Source organism: Opisthorchis viverrini (genome assembly GCF_000715545.1).
Source record: "Opisthorchis viverrini unplaced genomic scaffold opera_v5_82, whole genome shotgun sequence".
In the NCBI taxonomy this organism is placed as follows: domain Eukaryota; kingdom Metazoa; phylum Platyhelminthes; class Trematoda; order Opisthorchiida; family Opisthorchiidae; genus Opisthorchis; species Opisthorchis viverrini.
Window position 1 is genome coordinate 1,066,494 of NW_008751738.1, and position 23,627 is coordinate 1,090,120.

The 23,627-nt window shown below is 41.7% G+C and overlaps 1 protein-coding gene across 1 annotated transcript in view; it reads right to left on the bottom strand.

Annotated features, from left to right (window-relative positions):
- The window catches only part of T265_04775 (hypothetical protein), a gene marked incomplete at both ends in the record, with an annotated part of 57,666 nt that extends 36,004 nt beyond the window's left edge, over positions 1 to 21,662 (bottom strand). The window contains one exon of the mRNA XM_009169600.1: positions 21,443 to 21,662. The remainder of the gene's footprint in view (positions 1 to 21,442) is intronic.
- Positions 21,663 to 23,627: the final 1,965 nt, after the last annotated feature.

Sequence of the window (23,627 nt, forward strand, 5' to 3'; positions counted from 1 at the left end):
CGAAGGTGAGTTTATTCTGTTTATTTATGTCCACTTGCTTGAGTCAAATTATCTAGTCGTCACCAGACTTAACCGGTCAGTATGTTTTCATACTAGATACTTCATATCTCATACACTTCAACATAGCTCTTTCTGTTTCCAATTCCATTAGTTATCAGCCTATGATTTTTAACTATGTACTTACTCGTTATTTTGTGTACTTGTTTGTTCGTTCTTTTTGATTACTCGGTGGTCAGCGTCACATACGGTGGAATTTGTGGCTGGTTTTGCAACTACAAGTAATGTCCGAACAAATTTGACCACTGATAACGTCATTTTCTACCGAATTACTTCCAGGCATGAATTGAACTCATACTCGTTCTCAAGGGCACGCACTGGTCAAGGATAATCACGAGACGAGAATTGTTCGCGTTATGCAGTTGACCAGTAGTATTTTCGGATGACACAATGTGAACTCAAGTGATTATCTCATCAACTGGCAGATGAGCCAGGAAATTTAAGGTGGGCAAAAAACGCTCAGACGGACATAGTGTGGTTTACTCAGGAAGGTCTTTATCTAATTCCCCATTCAGAGCATGAGGAAAGTAATAAATGCCGTTCATCTGGTACACCGACCGATCGATTAGATCAACATTTTTGCTATAAAGTGAAAATTCCACACTCAGTCTCTTTATCAATTTCATACGCCACAGAAAAACTCAAAATATATTTCTAAGAACTTGTAACTGAAAACCAATGGGGAGTTTTGAACTCTCGGTAGACATAAAGAAAACAGGCAACTGCCAGTAGACCATAACGTTTCATCCTGGATGACAATGCAGAGAATAGTTTCAGCATATGAGTTACTAGGATCGCGAATTGGAAACCTATCAGAGGATAAGCGTACACTACATTTTTGCACACCATTTCGAAGCTTCAAAGCTAGTGCGTGTGGTGTTGATGCTGTGCTAGTGATCAGACATTATCTAACCACGATGAAGTGGAAAATGCTTCCAACTTTACTGCGATTTGGATGTTAGCGATCGGCAGCACGTATTGTAGGAAGAATATGCTGCAACCGAAAAACAATCAGTGTTAAATGTGACCGGCATTAACTCTTACGCGCTTGCTTCTTCCCAACACACTCCTTTAGACTTGCTTCTCCTAGTGTTGAATTTGCCGGCTTCTGTTTTTAAACACATATTTCTTGTCCTTGAAAAGCATATGAACCCGATTTTTTTCGCTAAAGCGAGACATTTTGTTCATATTGTTATGACACTTTCATTCTGGACATGCTGCCTTTTAATGGGTAAACGGTGTTTGTTTTCTTTGAACCGCAATATTCGGAATTATCACTTTGGCTGGATTCGGTTGACTGTTATGAACGTGACCAATTGCTATGATATCTGCAAACACCCAGCTCCAGTTTTCCTGACTTTGGGGTTAATAAGATACCTGTGCCAGACACGCTGAGTAAATGTAGATGTAACTGACTGAACCAGCAGTTATCATCATCATGAGCGTAATCCCTCCGACATACCTAAGTTGGTGCAGTGAGCGGGATGTTGAGGAGTATGTCCTACAACCCATAAAGAACGGTTTAACCGGTCGCACTTCCGCACCCAACTACGAAACACTCGGACCTTACTATTTTTGCTTAGCAGTCGGCACATGAAAAATGAAATCGGTTAAGCACGCGAACATCTCCTTTGTATACTGTACAGGTCTTGTTGTTGTGCCGTAGTAAAGGCAACACAGCTGCCCGATATCTTACCTTCCTGATATTTGTGCCCAAATGATGACCGTTGTGAAGCTAAATGCAGTTCTCACCAATTCATTCAGTGCTTCCGTTCCATTATCAGGCGTTACGTCTGTGAATAATATAGCGTTAAGTTAGCGTAAGTCCATACAGCACATTATCTCACAGCTGCTTGGCCGAATACTTGACTTTTTTACGTTGATTTCCAGGGTAAACTATAAGTAATTTAGAAATACTTATAAATACCTACCGGGACGGTCCTGAACCAAACGCTGTAGTCGGTCATCGTGATTCTGTTTCAGAAGTCAAGAATAAAGACTTCGCACCCAGCAACGGATTGTCAATGCAAGCACTTCGAATTAAACAAAATCATTTGGTGGGTAGTTAACTGGAACACTAACTTTGCAATTTCTGAACTCCTCTGAGTCATTAATCCTTTAGTATTTTCCCGAATTTTTCACCTAATCGAAAGGAAATACAGCAAAGCGACGCTTGTATAATGGCAGCAAACATAACCCGGGTTTTGCCTGCCCTCTTTGGATATAACCCAGCGTTACAATATCAGGTGTTCTCCGAATATTTCTCGCTTTAGTCCGCAATGATAAAGATTCTCCCAGTGAAGGCATTGAGACCTGGCTATTTTTCTTGACAGTGAAACGCATCTCTTGCAATACAACTGAACTGTGGGCCAAAAGTTTCCGCTTTCATCATGGAGGCACTCCATTTCTTGAACATAACACTGCTCTAAGATAGCACCAAACATGGTGAGAATCTGCCCCACTTAGTAAACCAATGGTCTGCAGTTCAACAACTGTGGTTTCAGGATCATGATCAAACTACTGTGCCATGCGGCGCTCAAAAATGGCTGCAAATGTCCGTTGAAAGACTTGAAAGAATGACACCTATCGTGACTATATATGGGCTCAAACCTGAAAATATACCAAACTTTAAGAAAATTCTCCGAATAATACGGTAGTCATTGTAAACAGGTAGGTCTACGTGACTTCACATTATCGCGATTGGCTTGATTTCGCTTATGCTGAGAAAAAAGTTCAGTCAAACCTCCGGAACGCTAAGCAGCAGAGCGAAACGCACAAAAGAATGTTTGTTTGCCAAATTTCGGGGACTGGATATAGAGGACAGAATAAGCACGCGGATTATCGTCACGACATTATGGTTGGTGGTATGCAGTTTGGCCACGATGAAATTAGTCTGCCACTGTGCTCTCAACTCGACAAGTTGGTATATTAAAGATCATTAAAAATACCAGCATTTGCTTCTCACCGTATCAAAGGTAGATTGACTAAGAAGGCCAAATGCATTGGTCATGGGCAATGCCCTGAATATTTGTCTTTCGTTGCACTGAAAGAAGAAGAAACGGCTAAGTTCGAATTCAAAACAAAATGAAGTGCATATGAAACGCAACTTTTATGGTTCAGTCTAGAAATATAGACCTGAAGATGACCTAACTGACCCTTTCAATGATTATCTGTTTTAAGAGATCTCAGTCCTTACATGGGACAGATTTTCATTAGTTCTTTTGTCTCCGAAGAACAGGACAACGATGACGATCTTGTCAACACGAACCAATTTCTGTCATCATCCTGGTGACACGAAACAATAATTTCATGAATACAGTCGACCATACGCAATATACGGGTTATTTCATCTACTAACACAGCAAACTTTGCCCGGCTTTATGGTAGGTTGTTGCCTTAGGGATTACACTAATGCCTTAAATTGGAAAAGCAGAATGACTCCAGCAAGGTTGTTCAACTCTTTGCTGGGTTGATACATAAGCCCAAGCAGTGCGAATCCTCCGCATTTTCATAAATTTTTCAAAGACAGCAAAAAACTGTTGTTGTATTGAACAGACCAAACTTTTATACTTATTAGTCTTCAGTTTACAACCTACGACCAGATTTGTGTAGATCCTAGTATTGCAGGCAGTTCAAGAGTCGAGCGTTCGAGGTAACACAGCCAGACTAGTTCCCTCAAAATCTAATAACCGATCAGAAGTAGGCGCAGTTATTTGGACGTAATTTACCACAGGCAGAAAATTTCAGAGAAACGGTATTCTGACCTCGTTGTTTATGCTTTTTCTTAGTCATCAGAACTCATGTGGTTGCACATTGGCTGAGGCTACCGCAAGCAGTTGAGTAGAGCATTCAACATGTCCAACAGAAACTTGTAACCATCAAGTTATCTTGATCGTATTAAGCATACTGTTTCTCCTAATTGACCAACCAGACTGTAACTATACGTCATTCAGCTCCTTTTGGTAAAGGCAGAAAAACTGCATTTTCTTGTTACATGCATTATGACGCTGACAACGCAAGAGGAAGTGCGTGTGTCTGATAGTCTTCGTCTTGTAACTAAGTGCGTTCTTTGAATTCCTGAATGTTCTGTCCCAGAACATTTCTATCAGTTCTAGGCTACAAACTGTCGAAGACTTACTGTAAACGTGTGATTGGATGAAATATAGAGAACACCCATTTTGGTGAAAATTGGTTTGCGCTTTCCAACTTACTGGAAATTTTAGTATTAAGTGTCGAACAATGTGCAAAATAACATGAAAGTCTTGAGTTGTATTTCTAAGAGGAATTCGGATCAGAGTTTAAAACAAAGTAAACACAGTGGTATCATTTACTTGCCAAGAGAGCTGTGTGTATCCTATACAGTGAAAACAATTGCTGGAGCTATGATGTTGCTGGTCGACCAATGTTGTCTGTGGACAGCGTGACACTGTATTGAAACACGCCCAACACAGACCCTTATGAAACAAGTCAAGGAATTAAGCCATTATTTCTGAAGAAAGCCTCTTGCTGTTTTCAACGCCATTATAGTGATTGTATCATGACTTAAAACTCCCAGATCTTAGTGGCCGATATACGCATGGTGAGATTTATCTTGTCAGTTCTAGACCCAAATAACTCATCTCTGAAGAAAACCTCATGCCGTTTTCAGCGGCATTATATTGATTGTATCATGACTTACAACTCCCAGATATTAGTGGCCGATATACACGCATGGTGAAATTTATCTTGTCAGTTCTAGACCCAAATAAGTGGTAGATGCGTTCGATGAGGTGATGAGAGATTTTCCGAAAATTAATGATCACTTTGTCCTGAATTGATGCAGAAGTTATAGCTTTTGGTTTATTCGTTTTGACCAATTGGCTATTCGAGGCAGTTAATAAACAATTATGCATTCCAGTCCAATCTGCGGGAGATAGACTCATGCCAACGTTCCCACCAACAGCCCAAGATTATCATCCGTCTCATCATCATTAACAGCAACACCAGCACCATAAGGACACTTTCATTTCACTGCCGTGAAAACATATCAAGTTAGTGGACTAAGGTCCTGTAGTGGATTGAGTAGAAAATAAGACAGGAGGGGAGACCTAGGGCTAGCGTAGCACAAATATTCGAGATGTCTGCAACTCTCACACTCAGCCAGACAATCTGGATAAAAAACCAACGGCATGGACGCTACTCCGATCGATTAGCCGCTATATCGTTCATTATCACTAGCGAAGCACAGGGAGGGTCACGTGGACCTCATCCCAGAAACCAAACACTATCACCGACGACCAAACTAATCATGACCTCCTTCATTCCTTCCTAATGTCCTATTCTGTCCCTCATCTAGAATTAAGCCACTCAGAATTGGGTATGGAAAACAACGCTGGTCTGGGCAGGCGGTAATTTGACATGTGTAACATAGAGTGTGCCAACTTAGCTTGCGATGCTAGATACTTTCCTTGATATAAGTACCTTCTGCTCCAATAAAGACCCATTAACTTATAATTCCATGCAGATTCGATAATTTCTGACGATCTCGCCTATAGTTCTGAGACATTGTTGGTCTCGTATCCTGCACCAGAATTGGTCAAGTCTCGTAAAAGTACAACACTACGGTCCGTACCACAGTCTGATATAGGCGCCATTGAAGAGCTGGTGAGATGCGTTTTTGATGCCATGGGTGGTGCGAATTGGCCAACGCAATTGTGGCATTTAGGTTCTTTCTTTGACTTCGTCTGCCACACTACTGTTAAAGTTCATGCACCAGCAGCAAACTCGATCAACTCAAACCATTTTTTGGAAAGGTCAGCTTCCTGGCCACTGATACTTGTGCTTATAAGGCAAAAACAATTCATCTAGACCCTTTCATCTTACAAATCAGTCAGTACAGAGTTACATCACATGAACTAAGTGGTTGAGGGATGACACTAGCACTGGGTGGATCGAGTCACACAAACTTAGCTGAGTAACAGCGTTTACTAGCTAGAAGATTTTGTTTAGATGCCCGTGAGATGCACACTGATGATATTTCCTAAACATAGTGGGCTGCGACTGAGACGCTTAAATTTTTTGTGTGCTTCCAAACAACATTCCCTGCGTCTTCGGCCTGCAATTTGCGGTTCGAGACCAGTTACCCACCAAAAACTCCGGTGGAAAGCATAACCACTGTACACAGTGGCATTTTCAATTAGTCAGAATTTTCACTTACTGATGTATCTTGTCCACACCTACAAACGACCGCTTACTAGAGTTTTTTCTCAGTATTAAGTACTGAGTTTCTTAAAGCTAAGCCATGCGGTTAGCCCGGATGAACTAATGTCACAGCAGCGGCGCACTTTTCTCAGTGGAGAGTGCGAACTAAAGTGGAATCACTTTCCCAGTGCTCTCTGTTGGGTTAACGGTCGTCTTAGGGCAATGTACCTTTTGTTTGGTAGTGTCAAGGTTTAGCGAACCTTAATAGATACTTGCAAGAAACTCCACAAGCAGCCCATGGTCAAGTCAGAGGAGGTGAAGATGAATGTGCTTTTTGGTGACCAGTTTGTTGAGCGTCTTTTTCGTCTGGAAAAGTGAACTGCTTATTTGGTCTCTGAACACACGTCACAAATTGATCACTCCAATTATTTAATGGTTACTGCATTGGAAAGTGAAAGAAATCTGCGGTTTCGTTCCGAATCGTTTCTCTGCTGTCCATGCTACGAATTCGAGTGAAAATATACATCCAGTGGTGTGACCAGAATGCTTGCCATAGCCTGGATTGAAACGAATAATCGAGGTATCCGTTTGGCTAATTTGACCATGTCTTCTAGACCCATACGTCTAAAAGCATGAGTGTCAGAAGAATTTTTCATCAAGCCGTTCAATGAATAATTCATACAGGGCCGATAATAAGCAGCCAGATGAATACTCCTTCCGATGCAGACTCTGTCCATTGACGTATACCCGTGGTTTGGCGACCAAAGATTAGTATGGTATGGTACACTGCACATGCAAGCGTGCAGCATGTTGGCTGCAGTGGTGGAAACGTTGCCACATCTTCCATTCTATACAGGACAGAAACAATCTGAGTTTAATTATCAGCAGTTGTACACCCACAACATAAATTAGGAGCGGTATCGTAGTAGTATCGTTTGCCTTTACACCAAATCCACTCAGTCTCCGCTGTAAGTTTCCAACAACGACAAAGCAGGATAGCTGTCATTTCTGATTAGAACAAATTCCATGAGGATGGCTCCATTAATCCCAAACCAAGCGATGTGTGAATTCCCAAAGGTTTTCTAGTCCATCATTCGGGAGAAAAATGCAACTGCGGCGACGTAAGCGTTTTATTCGTTAATAAAGCTTCTCCCAATGACAAATCAAGCGAATGATTGAAACTCCTCAAAAAAGCTTGTAGCGTGCTCTCCCGGGAACACTGGAAGCGTCTAACTGTTGAGAAACGAGTAGGTAATTCAATCCTGCAGATTTTTTAAATGGGAATTTGAGCCAGTTTACTGACATATGCGTATGTGCATGAATTTCATTTACACAGTGCTACTGAAAGACTCCTGAATTCCCCCGGAGAAGGGCGAATTTCGGCTATTTTTATTCCGAAGCTCCCGACTCAGTGGTGATCTCTTCATTTTGGAATACATTTCACAGAACAAATATTTGTCTGCCTAAATAAATTGGTCGATGGGAAGTGATCTAATGGAAGCTATTATAAATCTACTACCTCTCGAAAATTGCAACTGTTTTACACACATTTAGCGCATCATTTTGTAACCCGACGAGAAAATAAACAAAGTTCTAGTTATGAATATTTTTTCTCCTTCATCGGTTATTTTCCATGCCATCGTTCTGTGCGCAGGAACTGTGGCAAACATCCCGTCTGCGTGAATTCGGAATGAACGTTTCAAAATCAAATCAGCAGTTCACAAGATAGCAAGATTACGGTACATTTCTGCAACACTAATCTAAGAGGGTCGTCACTGCTGATAAATCGCCGCGTATACTATCGCAAAACCACTGAGTTTGAACAACTCTACCGATATTACCTTTGGTAAAAAGTCTCATCGGCAAATTCAGTCGGTTGGCGAATCCGTTGAGACAGTGTACTTTGGCAAGTGGGACATCCTAATCATTATTTTGGGTATACTAAAATAAATAGAGGTATTCATTATGGCTATTAAAGAATAACGTCATATTTTTGTGGAGGAATTGAGAAGAACTTATGGGTATTAATTAGTCAACTGTATTCTTCAGTTCATTCAACCAAGCCTTTTTGAGAATAAACACGTTGTTCAAACCCGGTGGAAAAATAACACGGAGTTACAAGTAACGAAGGAGATTGTGCATCCCAAATAGCAGGTACCCTCTGATATGTATAAATTGAACTAATCAGCACTATATGATTCGAATCGTTTATGATATCGCGAGTTCAAAATACTGTGTTTGACGGCATTGTTTTGGGAGATCGGTAGCTGAGGTTCAACTACTGACAGCTAATCAGGCGATTGTTGATCTGCCAAGCGGATTCTTCACAAGTTAAGGAGGCAAGCGAGTAAAAAACTAGTCGCTCTTTAAAAGCTAGTAAGGATCATTTAACCAAAACGTTTTCAGTACTTGCTACTATTTCATGTGCACACGTCTCATTCGAGGTGGTGTGCTCTAAAAAAGAGCAAAGGAAAATAGACGGAGGTCAGCAGAAAAAACTGTGTTTCGTAGGTGAACCGTCCTGTGTGAAAAATGTTCTGTTTCAACGCCTCGCATTTTATATTAAAGGAGTATACTGTTTCCGAGTTATTCCCAAATGAAGCGGTCAACTTTTACTGGCTACTCAATTCTATGGGAACAAAATTTTATGCGTCACGGAGTAAGGCATAAACCAGGGGAGTGAATGGCGCAATCAAAAGCTCATAAGTAAAGTTTGCCCGGATTATGCAGTACAGAGTGAGGTATATATCGTATAATCCCACGAACGTGAATGTTGGGAACTTGAAAAATCTTAATAACATGGAGGTTGAAAGGCTACCGTATAAGTCTTGTGCAAGTTGAATACAGAAGAATACAGATTTAAACCAGCAGCTGGGTTTTTCACTTTCTTTTCTGTATTTCAGGTGGGCTTCATAATGAAAGGCCAAAATATACGGTAATACAAATACAGAAATATTCGATTTACTCTGCTTTAGAAGTGCCGGCTGAACCTGCAATAAACGGTAAGGTAAAACAAGTGCAGCGAATCATCTTTAGTCTATCCTGGTAGCGATTTATGATAGCGTCGCAGGATTTCATCTGCTATATACCTGATTTAGGGTTAGCGATTTCAGTGAAATGCTGACTTGATGAAGTCTAAGTAATGTCCTTTAAAGGCTGGAATCTTTAGACAGTGACCTTCAAGGGGGATCGGCAACTGCGTAGTGGATGAAATATACTGAAAGACGAGCCTTTAGTGCATAACGTTACCATTCCATTTGGTCTTCTCACACACTTCTTCAGGTAGTACTGTCTAAAATTATCAGTCTACCGTGTTCTTACTTAATGATTTTTATTAAAGCCAGCTCTTGTGTATATGAGTTCGGCGACAAAAATTAAAAAAAATCCCGGCTTCTCCGGACTCAAGATAGAAATGCTTCCACCTTGAAGAAACTTTGGTGATGCGAGCATAAAGTTTTGCGGATCGATGTTGGAGCAGGAACGACCTAATATACAGCTTTATTATACAGTCATTTTCCACTTATTTTATTCGTGATAGAGGCGTGGTAAATTTTGCCTTCTCTGAGAGCATTATCTATTGTGATTGCCCTCTATGATCATCGGTTACCACTTGATTTATTGTCAGCTAGGTTCCAAGAGTATTTACACAGATTTCAATATCACAACTGGAATTGACAGCTAATTTCACGGGCTATATATCTGACTGTCTTCGGACAACAGTGGGTAGTTGCGATTTCCAAGCACAAGAAACTATTTGTAGTCCGCAGAATAAAAGAAATCAATACATATCGGCACAGAGAACTGCTAATGACCGCTGTTGCAGCATGTTTTTCATAAAACGGACAAGACACCCCAGTGGTTTCGGAGGGCTGTATCAGCATGCTTCAAACCTAGTTTGGTACGGTGACTTTATTTCGCGACTGTAAAGTACACTACTGCATCTGAATCGAATAAATAATTTTGTGAAACGATGTCTTTTGGCAGGGCAAAATTATCCTGAAGTTTCTGCTGTTGTTCGTCTACATTGAACCTACTTGTGCCATGGATTAACATCATAAATCCAGAACTAAAGGCAGTTTCAGACAAATGATTGGAACTAGACAAAGCGTGAATTGCTACGTCGAAATTGGTGCACAACACAAACTCCCGCCAGTGTTTTTTAAGGAAACAGACTGACCGAAAAAAATAAACAAGGGATAATTTAAACATGAAACTACACCTTCGGCATTTTGACTTAAATCCGCCGATGAAGAGCACCCAAGGAAATCTGCACGTACATTCGCTCTGAAAAACAAATATCTGTCGGCCCTATGGACATTTCAGACAGGTGGTGTGTTTACCCAAGTGTACGCAGATGACGGTTGGGCTGACCACGTGGATAGTAGAAAAGTAAGATCAACAATGAAAGTGAAGTTGGAGCGAGTGTTTTTTTCCCAGTGAAGAACCCGATCTTCTGGTCGACGTTTGATTCGCTAGTTCACAGCAATTGATTTCGGCTTTAGACAATGTACAGAAACAGTCGCAGTCCATCGGGATACCCTGGTTCTTGATGATCTATGCCATTTGCAGCTTGAGTCCCTAGTCCACCTTGGCGCTCTCGTAAGCCAGCAATTCCGTCCTGGTACACTCCAAGAGAAAAAGTCGACATTAGCTCCTTTTCGCTCACATTATTGCATGCCAAATTCACTGATTGGCATCTTCGGTGCTGCCTGCAAGCGCTTAAGTAAGGTCGGTAGTGAATATCCTCGGAAATGAATAAATTCGCCTACTGCACACGTGCGATACTTGCAAGAGATGTGACTGGCAAGCTGAACAAGAGATTGGCTTTCGCGCAGATACGGCAAGGCACGTATTTGTAGCGGCTCTACAATCCAAACGAACTAACGGCTGTGAATTTTGGCTGCCTCGCAACCAGGACACCAGAAAACTTTGGGGTTTTGACTGTTGGCACTGAGGGTGAATTCTGAATACTAGCTGGCTAACATAACAGCAAACCCTCTCGTTATTCATCTCAGGCCTCAGGCAACTCTTACAGCAGCAACCCGGTACGTTGAGCAAAAAAGGTGAAAGCATACTTCACAATGTTTCACAGGATCGTTGCTATGCCCGGGATGAAGTTGCTTTACTGGATTCGCATGATCCAGTTAAAATTAGAAAGTTCCAATTTCCACAGGGCATATTTTGCCCGATGTTGAAATCTGTACTGACGTGAGCTGTGACCACCGTTCGTGTAAACATATGAAACTGATTCATCCTTTCAAGCAAATAGTCGCCGTAAATTAAATCAGTAATAAGTCCACAACAACTGCCAATGCCTCATTCAGTGAAAAGTATAGTTGTATCCTTAATTTTGATATCAGGCGAAAAACCGTTATAGCTCGAATAAACCATGACAAAGAAGGCAATCATGATTGGGCCAACATCGACGCGAAATTTGTCATTTTTATGGTAACAGCGATTCCAGCTGTGCATAATCGTAGATAAAAAACGTTTTTCAGTACTCCGGCGTTTCAAGTGCCAGGAATGACTCAATCAAGAAACTGAAGATGAGTCTGCGTCCAAATGGTTAGTCTTTTATCCAGATGCAAACCAAATCGGTGGTTCCAGCTGCTCCAGGTTCGTTCATGTCACACTGACAGAAAAGAAGGAATCAGACCTCTGGCATTAGTATGTCTGACAACGCGTGAAGGTAGCAGTGGTGATGCATGGCAGAGCATAAAGTGGCAACATCTGTCACAGTGCTAACCCACGGTAATCCCATCCGGGCGCCTGGGCAACACGACCGCATTGAGTGGTAGACATCTGTCACAGTGCTAACCCACGGTATATCCCTTTCAGGTGTTCCCATCAGGGTGCCTGGGCAACACGACCGCATTGAGTGGTAACAGCGTTCGTGCTTCGTTTCCAAGTTGCGGACTAGCAGCTTGTGAACTGTTCATGGTTCGGCTAAGGTAAACAGCACTATGAGAGATCAAACACGTGACATAACTTGCCCCACCTATGGAACGTGATCAGAGAGTACACCTCAAAAATACTCATCCTGTTTTCCCAGAAGATTCAAGCGGTACTTCCGAGCCATTGATGGTCAACCATGGGGAGTATTCGGGAATCCGAACGCAGTTAAACATAATTAAAACGACTGGTAACATCCCAACCCCACTTTTGAGTGTCAGAGGGATGTTACTTCAGAGCAGCAAACATCACAAGTTGGACAGAGCCCTGACTTTCCAGATTACGAAAGTGATTTCATCTCTCGTCAGTCCGCCAGGATTCTTGCAGATGTCCAAGTAGATGAATTTATCTGCAACATCGGTCAGTTCATCAGCAAGCAAGGGATTTGGATTTCTTCGGATTTCGCCTTGCAGGACCGCTTTACATTTTGTAGGTGTGAGGTGGAAGAAAGCAGCAGAATTGTACAAACTACTTAAAATAATTCCATAAGGATTTCGTGTCGTAATTAAAGAGATTCTATGCTACAAGGCCAGGAAACTCGAATATTTCTAAAGATTCATGAGATAAAGATCGCTGATGATTCTCATTTAAGACGGAACAGCTGTACAGCATTCCCTTGCCTTTTGTAAAGGACTGACTCCGCCTAAATGAAGAAATCTTAACGAAGCTATTCCAAAATCTCACAATACAACTAGTAGGTTATTTAAAATAGTCCACAATCCTGAGTAATCCGATCAAGGAGGAATGTTACTGTCACCGCGCCAAATATCTGTGAGCAAGGTTTTGAGGAACATATTTATCCTTGTGGTGACAGTGGGCTACAGGAGGTTTCGAGGCGCAACATCATGGTATGCTGAAGAAGAGGGGTGGGAGATCTCAGCTCTGCTTGCTATCAATGGATGGATTTTGTCCGTAAGACCGCATGTCTTAATAGGGAGGGCGTAAAGAACTATTTTGAGGGACAAAAATCTAAAGAGGAAATACGTAAATGACAGACATTATCCTAGTTTTCGACGACCGACCGATCCTAAACCAGGTTTCAGAATGACGACTATTGGTACTCGCTTGAAAAGACCACTTATTTCAAGCACCTTCCACAATCTAGAGTTATGTCCGATGAAAGTTCCGTCTCACTCAATACTGAATAACCGTCCACAGTACAAGACAAAGGAGCACCTTGAAAGCTGCGGTTATCGAACTGGTGCCCCGGTAGTTTTTCACGGCGTTTAACCCATTTTTAGAGGTTAGGAAGCACCATCAAAGCTCTTTGTAGTACGTGTATACTGTCTCTGTTCCGAATATTTTTCACTGAGGTCATCAGGAGGCAAAACGTGTAGATCAGGGAGTATCCTGCGCTGAAGCACTGAAATTTCTGTTGTAGATGGGGGTAGACTGAGATGGACAGTCCAAGCAGATTCATCTGGTCTTTCATGAGGACAGCGGGCTCATGAGACCCTCTAATTTATACTTCCAATTATCCAACCCATTGAACAACTTGAAGTTTCTCTGACCGAAATGGGGTTCGATTATACTTCAGACCGTTTGGATAGGTTGGATGAAATAGAATGAATATGGGTTGCTCAGAGAAAGCTCTTTTTTTTATCTCCTACGGGGTCACTACACATAGGTGCTCTGCATCAACTCTTAGAATATTGCTTGTCCAGCTTCCGAGGGATGCAGATGAATCATCTGAGGCATGTGTTACTAGTATAGCTTTTATGCGATAACTAGGGACTTCAGACACTGACAGTGTCCAGTGTTCATGGGGATGCACAAGTAACTCCGGCCAATCAGATAGAAAAAGCGAGTTTCTTCCGGGCAGTTATTTCAAAAGTCCTATTCATAACACAGTAGTGGGTTATGGAACTGTGTTTGGTGATCTCTCCCCAAGCATCTGACTCGTAATTTTGAATTGCAAGATAGTGGTTGTTAGAGGCTTTTGGTTATCTACTCATGAGTAGGTGACAAATTACTCTGGCTCATTGGGCTCTAAAGACTAGTTTGGATCTGGAGAGCTCGAGGTTCCAGTGTTTCAAAATTGACATAAGTTTGGATACCCAGTGACCAATATCACCTGCTGATAACATCCAGCTTTTTTTCTGCCTATCCAAGTAGATCAGTAGAGTTAAATCTATTTGTTCGTTTTATTCAGACATCAGATTTATGCTTGAAGGATGTTTAAAATGGTAACCACAAAAGTATGTATCTCCACGACTGGCCCCATTCCAGTAGGTTCTAACTGTGCGAAGCCTGTCAGATGGAATGCTCATTTAGTTCATAGTACTCCATGAATTTCACAACTATTTTTTTGTACAATCTGCATACGCATTAAGCTCTACGTCGCTAAATTTTTTCACGTCTGTCCTATAACGGAAGTGAAAATCCCAACTCACACACCCACGGATACAATTATTGCTAGTGAATGGAACCATCAGTTTCGTCACACTCTGGTGGATGACGCAAACTGATAGAAATGAACTGAGAAAATGTACAAAAGGCTTCTGAATATAATGCGATTTTAAAACAATTGCTCTGGAATACTTAATACTGTCAGTAACAACCTGGCCACTCAACCAGAGTGCAAATAGATGTACCTGAAAGGTTTGTACAACCATAAGCTTGACTTGACTTTTTCACTGAAGTTTAACTGCAACATTTTCAAACTCGACAGTGTGTACTTTAAATTACGGTACTTAAGGCACTAACAAGTGTTTCCAGCGCATTCTTCAGTGGATTGTTCTAACGCCTTTTTGTATGACATTCAAAGCTGTGCAATCGAGTGGGATGATCTGATCAAGCACCTTACTAAGCCGTACTCCTGACTTTGGTAAAGTCACGTTGTTTGGTAATATAACAGTGTGTATGAATTTGAAAAGCTGTTGGGTCTCACCTGGCCTGAAACGCATCCGCAGAACTTTACGAAATAGCTGTCCAGCTAAAACCATTTACAGTCTAAGCCTTACGATCTATACATACAGATGTTGTCCATTAGTCTGACGGTCCAGTTACCTGGACCAAAGAGTTCGATCGGAGCACAGAACTGCAACTCGGAGGCGTAAGTCAGCTTGCTATGTAAAATAAAATAAGGCATTTAAGTGACTTCTCAAGAAAGATATGGGGCCAGGAATTGGTTCCATTTGCGTAAAATAGCGCATACTTAGTATCTGTGTACGGAGATCACTGAGAGGCCTGATCACTGCATCGAGTAGTCATACTGTTTTGGTTCAGCGAAGTTCCACCAACTATGCATCTCAGCACTCACAAAATCTTCACTCAGTGGATTTGGGCATCGCCTCGATATACAATTCTGTTTAGTCTAGATCTGGTACCCAAAAACCCGAATGCCATGCCGGCCAACAGAGAAAATATGGTAAAATGCACGCTAGCAATCCGGCTGCTGACTATTTATTCTGATTACCAGACTTATCTTGTAAAATTGAAATTTAGTTTCGGACAGTTTGGTCTACAGCAACACAGTAGGAAATTGTGAATCATTTTTGCACAATTCATCTGAACTTCTGAAAGTCACCTGAAATTCTCTTCGTCCGTCTTTTGACAATGCGCTTCCAAGCAAACTCACCTAAGTCAGCAAAGGCAAACAGCGTGGTCATATCCCACGGATGTTTCCGATGTAAAACGTCTATTTTCGCCTTTAGTTTACATGGTTTGTCCAGTAAAAGGACATTTGACAAACAGCATTTTTTTGTTTTGCACATACCCCATCCCCAACTTAAGCATGACCTAAAAACAAGCAGCGAACACTATGATGGCGTAATTTATTGGTACTTGTGTTCGCTATATCGGCTGTTTACCTACATTCTAATTGTTTTATTGCTTTGTTAAAATGTAATGCACCATATAACCTTTTACCGATGTTGGAACACGGCTATAATTTACTCCGCTCCATTAGAACCAAGCGATGTTCATTGTTCACTCTCCAGGCTACAATATTTCTCCGAAAATCCCGATGCCCCCGAAAGTAAGCAAAAACTGTTGTCAAAAGACAACAAGGATATAAGTACTATTTTGCAGATGGTAGTGGTAATAGAAAAGTAAACAGGCAATCCGATTAACCCCTTCTCTGTTTGCAACTAAATATTCACTCTCCTGAGCACTTGATTCAATGTTATCGGCTGTTGTGGCTTCAGGAATTCGACCAACATTGTAAGGCCTGAAAAAACTCGCTAGCCATATGGTCATGATATAGTCATATAAGACACTGAGATATCTCGAATACGGCCCTAAGTAAAGCAGTGCACTCGGCTGAATGACTTAGCTAATAAGAGTTTACCTTCAACAACAACCTGATTGGGTAAACAGTGAACCATGTAATAGCATTTCAATTAAATTGAAGGACATGGGATAACGGCAACTCCAGGTCATAAGAGTACGTTTTCTCTTGCATCAGACGTACGGCTTGCTCCTTATATCGACGGGAACGTTCAAATGACTGGTACCACCCTATGTGGACCAAAACGTCTCAAGAATCAAAACGTTCACTGAATTACCATCTGACTGAAAATGTGCTTACACTTATTTGACGGTGACGAAACTTTATAACCTGTTCCATGGACAGTTGCATCTAGGAGTGCAATAACAGTGAAGTTGAAATATACAGCAAATCAACTTTTAGTGCGCAGGGCCTCCTGTTTGCTAATTTGGTTCTCGAGAGACTCACCTGGAACCCAGCTAAATCTCTCGTTTGTGGTGTGATGTTTCCAGACAAATGAATGTTCTGCACCAGGCCGCCTCACGTTTCAGTTTGCAAATGAGTGTATTTCGCTAAGTTCGTGCGATTTGGTTTCAAGTAGAACATAAGGTTGACCGAAACTCGGGCACTGCGCCTACCTGATGAGCCACAAGATGGGCGAAACCGGTCGTGGGTTGTCGACGAAGGGCTATCAACGTTCTTCATCCTGAAGCGGCTCTGGTTCCGTCTGGTGCGAGTATTCTAGTTAGTCCAAAAAATTTAGGCTACATACTGGTTTATCATTCACCCCAGGATAGAGTAGGTCAACGCTAATTTTTGATATTTACTATGCCCATCAGACGGGCAAAAACAGCTTTCCTTGGTGATCGCGTAACGTTTTGTGTAAGTCGATTAACGCGGTGCTCAACAAGACTGTTGGAAAACTGAAAAATTGTTTAACCAAAATAAATAATGGAATCGGTGACTAAACAAAGGCTTGAACTCCAGTATTATGGAACGCGGATGAAGCGTATTACCAGGAATGCTCGATATCCAGTGGTCTGCTGAAGTACGAATCGTCCGACATGCACCGGTGGCATTTTAGGCGTGTTCAACTTCCACTATTGAAGTAAGCACAAAGCTTCATATTCACACTGCAAAAGTCCGGAATCCCAACTCCAGCAAGGTCAAGAAAACGACCCTCTGGTTTGCTCTAGCAGTGCAGTTTTTCCCATTTCTCGGCGGAATATCTGGAGTAACACGACCACGAAAATCCACCGATATAGTCTATCATCCACACAAGTTATGAACAGGTTTCATTTTGAAATACATATTTTTGCACCCGACAAAGCCCGCTCACAACGATTCGAATTTCGAGTTGAAATACTGCTCTAAGCGTTCAAATTATGAACTCATCTGCATAATAATTGAGTTTTGAGCTGAATTTCTCGTTTGTGATTTTCTTTCTAACTGAATGTGCTGCACCACGTCGCCTGTATCAGTCGGTACGATAGGTGAGACATCTCAACGCACTGTGTGGACGTAATACACTAATCCTAAGGTTGCTAAAAACTTTTCGACCTTCTCGTCTAAACCAAACTAATATAAGGATGAGTGTAGTAGTGAAGTTTCGGGCACTTGGGGTTCATCTGGAAGAAAAGGTCCCCGTAAACTGAGGAACTGCGCATACCTGATGAGCTTCAAGAGGGTGGAAACCGATCATAGCCTATCAACAAGTTTGCAACTACCTTTTGAGTAGTGCATTGCTCTAAACTTTGTTTTGACAACAGTAATCAATTTCAGTGTACGGTGCGGTCATGAGGCATTTGAATATTGCTGTCTTGGCATGTAATAAGCTTAAACTCGAACGGCGCAGCAAACCTACAGGAGATAGATCCTCCACTTCGAAACCATTCCAGACTCTGAACGCCACAAGAGGCACATCAGTCCAAATGGAATTCACCAATTTGGGGATGAATCATACTACTGAACAAAAATAAATACCACTCAACCTGAACTCATCTGTAAGAAGCTCTAAACACTTGCTTTCCACTGATATTCAACAAAGCCCCCTGATGTGGTATAACCTGTTTTTCTGACTATTCGCAGTTTATCTAGTATCATTACCTCTTGGACACCATACAAACACCAAGTCGATGGGAAAAACTAGTTTTCTGATTGATTCTCAAACGTTTCTTTCTGTCTTCTTAATGAAATATGAACCAAGTCACTGAGAAGCTTTCAATGCATTTTATTACATGTAATGTCTAATGCATCCGTGGCGTCCTCCTCAATGGCTCCGAGTAGTTTGTCCCTTTTCAACATGAATACTACTGCCTTCTTGCATTTCTATTTTGTCTAACTATTAGTGCATGTGAATGTTCAGATCTTATCATGGAATAACCATTGGCAATAGTTGGAGCCTTGCTTATAACACGGAATCAAAATATTTGCTCACGTAACACACCATACGAATATTTTCCTTACAGTGGAAAGACATGCTCTGCGGATGACATTCTACTGGCGATGTATGTCTAGCTTGTGGGCCCATTATTGCAATACACCGTAGAATAGAGAGAGGGAGTGGTGCACAGGGTAGCAAACAGTGACTGATGAGTGATGAATATTATTGCCAAAAATATATCTCTTACAACATGGGTGTGCCAAGTATGAGAGCGAATTTCTTTAAGTAAGTTCGAAGGAAATGCTGTATTAGTACCGCAAGAAACGAATTCCGTTCCACAAGAATCGGAAGCAACGAATCCGCACCAAAGAAACCAACACTCAGAGAAAGTAAAAATCGGTTGTTCCAGGAAACGTCCCTCAAGGTCTATCCATCTGTTACCACTGCGCAAATGAGATTCATAGAATTCTTAACATTCTGTATGGCAGTAGCCTTTTACCCGATCAGTGTTTTCCAGTTTCTGCGTAATCAACTCGACAGATGCGGTGGAATGCTCATTAATTTTGTGAAAAGTTAAAGGCAGATTGTCATTACTAAGAATGACAGGCTATGAGGCTATTTTACTTCAGCTCACTTAAGGCGGTCCCGTTTTCTTATTGTACTATTACACAAATGTATTAACACCAAATCTTGGGTGCGAAATGTCTAGTGCTACCATGGATACTGAGGATCCATCTAAATAACTAAGCACTTGGACCACAGAAAGTTGCGCTCTGCTTGAGGTTGAGTCATTTGCGGAACTTCTTCAGTGATCAGATGTATAAGCATAAAGTACTAAGACTGCCAGTACTGCACCCTTCAGTTGTTCCCCTAGTCATATTACATTACTAGTCACCCTAAAACTTCATTGTTAGTCATCTTGCCCACTTGTTCTGAAGTGATTTAACCATTACCAATACGAAATCTTCCTAGATCGAAGTGCTCAGACCAAGACACTCTTTGTGATGAGAAATCGCCAAGTGGCAATAGCCTTAAGGGCTTTCAATTGGAGGTGGTGAACGCTCTTTGGGGGGTCTCAAAAGGTCCAACATCAGTATACTACTTCAAGAAAAACCTCACATGCAGTGAGGGAAATTCCTTTGAAGTATATCTAGAAACAAGTTAGTAAATTTTACTGAACGTGGCTGTTGATATAACTCAAATAATTATTTCTCAGCACATACGTTTCCAAATCCACTTCGAAACGAACTGTTGAACAACTCTGATGGCCAGAATAACCTGTTTGGTCTCACGTAGCTACTTATAGTCTACTGCTTGTTTTAACTTCGCGTAGTAAAACAAAATACCATGGGGATGTTTCTGTTCGTATTTCACTTTGTCTTAATCTATCAGCTAGTGTCGCATTACCATGCAACATTCAACGATGGTAGTCTCCAATGAAAACCAGTTGCTGTCATCGAGTTAGCCAATTTCAAATTCACTTTTTCGATAGTTTTAAGGCAAGTTTCATCCACCTCTGCAGCATCGTGGGCCGCCAATCGACACCAAATCGGATTCGCTGGGGCTGTTGAGAAAGCGCAGTTCAGGATGAGGTAGTTTGGATATGTGGTATGGCATCTATGGGAGAAAATGCTGTCTTCCATTCGAAATCCTCATTGATGAGAGAAAGGACGTAGCATGGTAAAATTAATGAAAGCTGTTAGTCGTACTTGCTGCCCTGGGATGTTTGGAACCTTGTGATTCCGATCACGTGATTCTACCCAATCGGGTTTGGAAGTCATGGATGACGTATCTTGCAACCATTTTCAGATACAAACACGCTCTCACGTCTAAGATGCAATGTCAAGCTAAAATTTTTTCTGCCTTTGGGATTTGGGTTTCTCTTGAGTGAGATTTGCGAAAGATCTCCCAGTCAGTTCCGCTGCCTGAGACTGATTCTCTCATGTTTAAAGATGCGGGCATCTTGTTTTCTCTCTTTTCTTTTACAGACAAGAGGTTTTCCCTCCTCACTTTGTCTACTAGCTATTTCCCTCATTTTTGCACTGCCATCCTGGAGATAACTTCGTTCAATACTAGCTTCAATCAAAGATGACGGGGTGGGCTTGATATGATGAGACAGCGGTGTTTGCCATGGAACCAGGCTGACTCTGATGTCACTTTATTCACTGGTACGCCAAAGATTGTTTACCAAAATCATTAAGCGCCACGATGGTAAACTGTAAGTTGGCTTCTACTTTGTGTGTGGAAACAGTGATATGGGGAATTACTGTATCCAGTTAACATGACCAACTTGGTTTCGATTGAAGTTGTTCAGTAGTTCACCTTCACATGTAATTCATTCGAAACGAGTCTGTTTCCATAAGTTTTTCGACAGCCAAGAAGTACCCAGTTCCTCACTCTAAACAGCCCTCCGTTTCCGAAAAATTTCACTAGGACGAGGCGCTGATAATTGACGAAGCATTTATAAAATTCCAGCCCGTTTCCTACTCCCTGGCTGCTAGAGCGATAGAAAATTTTTGCATTTCATTGCTTTCTTCATTTTTTCTTTGCACATAATAATCGTGAACTACTTCCAGAAAAAATCTAACACCCTCCCCCCTCCAAAAAAGGGACATAGGTCCGAACTCAGACAATAACGCAGCCTCCAAAGCTGAACTCACCTGTATACGGCAGATTGTGTGAACGTTACACAGAATGAAAGTGGCTGACTAGTATCGATCCGATGACGGCGAGGTATGTTGCATGGACTATATCCCGAATTCGTGCACGATTTGCAGTAGAATGTCTGTCAATTTTATGGGTCTGATGCAGTTTACTGCCGCATTAAATGGTGGATGATATGGTATGGCCACTAACGGTTATGTTCCAGCACAGGCTATGGAATATGTTCCGTGGGTCTCGATGGACGAAGCAAATAGTAGGTGACGATACTTGAAATCAGGCCTATTGCGTGTTTACATAAACCATGCCTTTGAATGGTTGAGAGAGACATGCACGTCGGCTGCGCCCAATAGGCGCACTGTTCGAACATCGCTAGTTGGGAACAGGCACGCATACATGCATTCACGTGCATCACGGCAGCGCATTACTAGTTTGGGCGAACACAGACACGTCGCGTCATTTACCCAAGCGTGAACGAACGAGTTGAATATGGCAACAAAACGCGTTGTAGTCACAACCACCACATGCAATACCTACACACACACACACACCCCTAATTCCGGAACATCAGATGGTATCGAACTGGTCAAATCACCAACATTAATCGTCATGGTAAGGCTAATCTCCGATGCCCTGCAACACGTGCAAACGTAGGGGATCCCATCTAAGCCTATAAATGTGCCAGCCGGAAGTAAATTATGTTCAGGACATTCATTATCAACAATACGAGACTCCGCATTCTGAAACAAGTCTTGCTTTACGAAGTCATGAGAAATACGTAAGCAAAAACGAAAGAGATATGTGTTCCCAGAGCTCCACGGCTTAACTGAATGATGCTGTGAAACGATCAATATCAGGCCAATGGAAGTGGAATTTAGGGTCAGAGCCAGACCGCCAGTTGAAGCAGTGAATTTAATTGAGTGAGATCGGTGTGCCGATGTGTTGTCTCACAAAATTAGAAGCACAATCAGCGAGCATTTCCGACTATTTTGACATTTGCAAATCTATTCTAACACCTCTTGGCGAGACACGTATTTTCTTCGCTTAACTTCCAGCCAGTAAGCGGAACCGATCTATAACTGAACGTTCAGAAACAATGCTCAAATGTTCAAAACAGCATCAAGGAAATCCGTCACCAGTAAGAATTTTACGAGGACCCAAATAAGTCCGAACCCGCAGTCTTACGGATTGGAGTATTCCCGATCAAGCAATGCACGCCTCCGTTAAAAGCTTCGCGAAAGTGGGCTTATGTTATCTGCTGAGTTTTGCCGTTTCTGATTAACCGGTATAGGTTTTGTGAGTATTATTAGGCTCGTGAAAGCTTAAATGTAAAATCTGTTTGATGGACAGGTGGCCGCGGTTAAAAAATCACAACCACACAGATGTTTCTTCAAACAGCTCAGAATTTACGAAGATATAAACAGGGGGCAAATGAATACTGACGATTGGCAGTTCATTCCCAGGGAATTCTATTACACAAGTAAATAAAAAAGTAAAATAAGGATAAAAAGCAAAAAAGTCAAAGCTTATCACAATGGACCGAAAATGTCCCAAACTCGGTCTGTCCTCGAAATAGCTTCTACACAAACAAAGGGACGATGGCGGCTTCTGCGGACGAAGACCTGCGGCGTAGACAATTTAGTTTTCACTCGTCACTAGCAACGCATTGAATTGCCAAAATGTAGCAAGTGGGGCCTGTATTTGCACAAATAGATAAAAGAAATACTAAGACCTCTGTTATTGTCGAAAAATGAAGCGGTCTCAGATTCGTTTTCCGATTAGTGAATCGAAAAATCCAGAATTAAAGTTACTAGGCGAGTTCGGCAGACAAAAGCCCCTCACCTTCTTCCCACTCTTAATTCTGGGGGCAATTGATTAGAGAGATTTGAAACGTTTGTAGCACACTCGCGTTCGCTAGTGTTTAGTCCATTGTATTCGGTGATAAATGATTGATTGATTTGTGGCTGCATGATATCGACCACATCATAAATAAAACCATGCAAAGTCGTATAAAAAAGGACGCAAGATAAGAAATAAACGTGAAAAAATGGTCAGCAGAGGGTGAATGTGTTTAGACATTCAACAATGGCCATGGCGGGAGATAAAGACACTATGCTTCTGGCCTCACACTCCCCTGATTGACTGTGTTTTCAAGAATACGTGAAATAATCCCTAATATTTCCT